General features: G+C 44.4%; 1 pseudogene; it reads right to left on the bottom strand.

Moving 5' to 3' along the window:
• Positions 1 to 290: 290 nt before the first annotated feature.
• Positions 291 to 2,083, bottom strand: LOC124696176 (annotated as a pseudogene).
• Positions 2,084 to 4,026: the final 1,943 nt, after the last annotated feature.

The raw sequence follows: 4,026 nt of genomic DNA, 5'->3' as shown, positions 1-4,026 counted from the left end.
TTTTTTTTTTGATCTGGAGATGCAGTATACTTAAATTAGCTTCAGTAGCTAACTTTTTAAAACACACATCAGTGTTTTACAATGGCCTCTACTTTGTAACAAATCAAGTATTAAAGATAAATAATAATAGTGGACCTCAGATATGTATCACTTGTCCGTAGCTAGTGGTAAAGAGAACTGGTTAGTGTGTTTCAGTGTAATTGATGACTCTGAAGATATATCACTGGCAATTCCATCTGAAACTACTAAATATTCAACGTCATTGGATGATGCTCCCAACATGTAATAAATCAAAGCGAATTTTGTCTAGTTTCTACAACAACGAAGAAGTCCTGGACCTATACAGGCAACAGACTCAAAAACACTAAATTACTTGTGACAAGTTCTGAATGAAGAAGCAAACTGAATTGAACACAATAAGACCAACTTACTAAACTATGACCCCTTACCAAATACATAATTAATCATCTTGATTTTCACGTTTGGGCCAGTGGTGCCCACATAGATAAAAGAAAGATACGGTGCTCTGGAGTGCAAGATGCAGGAATGCTAGTACCGAAGAAGACAGGCACAGCTTATTTGAACATGTCCACCTTGTACTTTGAGCATTATCTCTGTTTTGAATGTATAAGGTAGAAATATTCTTGTTCCTAGTAAAAAGGTCACAAGTACATATTAGAAGAGGCCAGAAATGAAGAATAAATTATGCATCACTGATTGTGCATAACCAATTCCAAAAAGCACATGTTCAGAACTTTTCAATACATGACTTCCACTGTCAATCTTTACAAGTTCATGTTAATATCTTTCATCTAAAACACTTCTTTTAAGACATGAAGCATGCATGTCCATTTTTATAGAAGATACAGTTCATAGATCAAGAGCATATAGTCAGGTTGAAATAGTTAGGAAAATAACTCCTTTATGGCATACCGGAAATTGGCTGGACCTAGACATCAACCTAGTATATGAAGCATGGGATTCACATTTTTTCATATGAAGCTTAAGTATTGTACTTGATGTACGGACGAAAAACTTTGTAAGCATGCGCCTCTTATGATTACAGTAGCCGTGGTACATTAAGAACAAAATGTTTCAAAATATGTTAAAGACCAAAGTATTAACTGATTTCTGGCAGCATTGATTCCCTAAGAGTCTGACACTTACCCTTGATAACTGTCCACCATGAAATTCTCTGTCATTCCTAGCCAAGATCGAAGCAAGTGGAATTAGCTTCAGCAAGCTAGGTGCTGCGATCCTGTTTCCTGTAAGTCCACTGAACCCAGTATTATCTTTCCCACCTTGTCCATAATGACAGTGCAAATCAATACCAAGTATGTGCCAGTCATAGGTAAAATCCACATGAGTAATTGGTGATCCAAGCTCAGGTAACACTGTCTTCGCCATCCTCATCGAAATCTTTGAGTTGAGCCTGATCTTGCCATCCACGGAACCAACAACAACTGAACCATTCCCAGTACTGTACTTGCAAGTTGATGCCATGTGAGAGCTGATGGCCCTGCCAACAATGCAGCAGCGCTGACTCAGAGGAGCTACCACTGTCTACCACTGCCCCTCGCCCCCTCGCATCATGAATATCCCACCTGAAGACCCAGTTGTCATCCAGTCCCAAGAAGGTTGTTCCCAAGGGTTCAAGCTGCACGCTTTTACTGTCGTTGGCAATGTCTCGAATTGTGATGTTAGTTCCATCCTTCTGGAATCGCCACTCTGTTGACAACCTTCCTGGTCTCCACGTCGACATGGTGGACGCCGTTGGAATGAGGAGCACATGCGTCTCCAGGGCTCATGAGAAGCATGTTCGCCTCGCTGCGCATAAGCAGGGCCTTCTTCACCATCGAGTAAGAGCTGGTCCTACTGCCACCGCGGCCGCCGGAGATCTTCGCCGAAACGCCCTCCCCGTGCACGTTGTGGCGGAAGTTTTTGAGCACCTCTATTCTATCCCAGCGCCACCGACCAAAAACCTGCTGTCGAGCGTAGCGAGCGTCAGGATCTGGATGCCGCTGTCGTCGTCGGCCTCCTCCTCGATCAGGTCCCTGTCCGGGGAGAGCTGAAGCCGTCCCATCCTCCGCCTTGGCCAGACCGGCGTTGATTTCTGCGACGAAGGGTGTCAATCTCGGCCAGCTTCTGGGCCGCCATGACCACCTCTACCTGGTCCCGAGATCTCCACGAGCTTCGCCGCAACGTGACTCTGCGATGCAGCATCTCTACTCCTCTGATCCGTCCCCAAGGCATCGGCGCAGTCAATCTGGGACAAAACAAAAAAAGAGGAGCAGTCCGCGACATTGACGGGCCGTGGCGGAGGCCACTCTTATCCGAGACCTCTCCGCGCGGTCGGCTGAACTATCTATGGTTCTGGGTGCAGGCCTCCGGCACGGCGTTGGTGGGAATTGGGGGAGGCGGCGGCAGAGGTACATACTGTGGGGTACAGGACTCACGGCAGCAGCCGAAAGAGAAGGTCATCGCGGGCGTCCTCATCCAGGCTTGCGTGTGGCGCGATGTGGCATGGGGAGGGAAGTCTGATCGAGGGCGACGGGATTTGAGGGAAGGTTGGACGATGCTGACAACGGGATTTGAGGAAGGGTTGGACGAAACGACGACGGACCATGTATTGTCTGACGACGGAACTGCTTCGTGTTTTTTAAGTAGTAGAGATTTCTTGTTTCTTAGGGCATGTACAATGGGGTGATGTCAGCCTTCCCTTAGAGATGCCACGTCAGATTTTTGCTTAGTTGGAGGAGAGAGAATGAAGAGAGAGAAGGTTGTCTTCCCTTAGCTAAGGGATCATCTCTTAAAAAATAAGGGAAAACTATTTTCTCCATTGTATCACATATGTCTTCCCTTAGCAACAAATTTCCTACCAAAATTTAATTATTCATATTAATTGTTAGAGATAGTTGTAAGAGATAATGCACTGTAGTACTTATATCTAACGTCTTCTCTAGCTGATGTGGCGGGGTAAGGGAAGACATGCCTTCTCTACCATTGTACATGCCCTTACATTTTTTATTTTTCTTTGTCATGTCTTTATTTTTGTTTCATTCATTTTTATTTTTATTTTTATATTTTTAATAGGACTTTTTCATCTTGGTTTACTTTTTCCCCTCTTTGTCTTAACGTCTTGTTTCTCTTTCACTATATTTAAAATTTTGTTTTCTTCGCATGTGTTCCTCTTCGTCTAAATTTTTGTTCCCTACCATTTAAGGTTATGCTCTCCTATGTTTAGGTTGTTGTTTCCCTTCGTCTATGATGTTGTTCCTCATCATTTATGTTGTTGTTCTCCTTCGTCTAGGTTGTTGTTCCCTTCATCTATATTGTTGTTGTTTCCCTCCGTCTAGACTGTTGTTCCCCTTTATCAGGTATGTTGTTCCCTCGGTCTAGGTTTTTGTTCCCCACCATTTGGCATTTTTCTCCTCCATCTACGATGTTGTTTCCCCCTGTCAAGGCTATTGTTTCTGTAGGTTGTTGTTCCTATTTGTCTAGGCTAATGTTTCCCCCACCGCCTAGGATGTTGTTCTGCTTCGTATATGTTCTTGTTCACCACTGTATATGTTGTTGTTCCCCTTCATCTACGATGTTGTTCCCCTCCGTCTAAGCTGTTGTTCCCCTCCGTCTAAGCTATTGTTCCCGTCCATCTATGATGTTGTTCCCCTCCGTCTAGCTTGTTGTTTCCCTCCGTTTAGCATGTTGTTCCCCACCATCTAGCATATTGTTTCCCCACCGTCTATGATGGTGTTCCCCTCATCTAGGTTGGTATTCCCCTCCGTATAAGATTTTGTTCCCCACTATCTAAGGTCGTGTTCCCATCTACCTAGGTTGTTGTTCCCCTCCGTGTAGGCTATTGTTCTCCATTGTCTAAGGTTGTGTTCCCATCTGTATAGGTTGTTACTCCCCTCCGTCTTGGCTATTGTTCCCCACCGTGTAGTCTATTGTTCCCCTCCATCTAGGTTATTATTCCTCTTCGCCTAGACTGTTGTTCCCTTCTGTATAGGATTTTGTTCCCCTCCG

This window comes from Lolium rigidum, chromosome 3 (genome assembly GCF_022539505.1).
Source record: "Lolium rigidum isolate FL_2022 chromosome 3, APGP_CSIRO_Lrig_0.1, whole genome shotgun sequence".
NCBI lineage: Eukaryota > Viridiplantae > Streptophyta > Magnoliopsida > Poales > Poaceae > Lolium > Lolium rigidum.
This window is presented reverse-complemented; position numbering and strand designations above follow the sequence as displayed.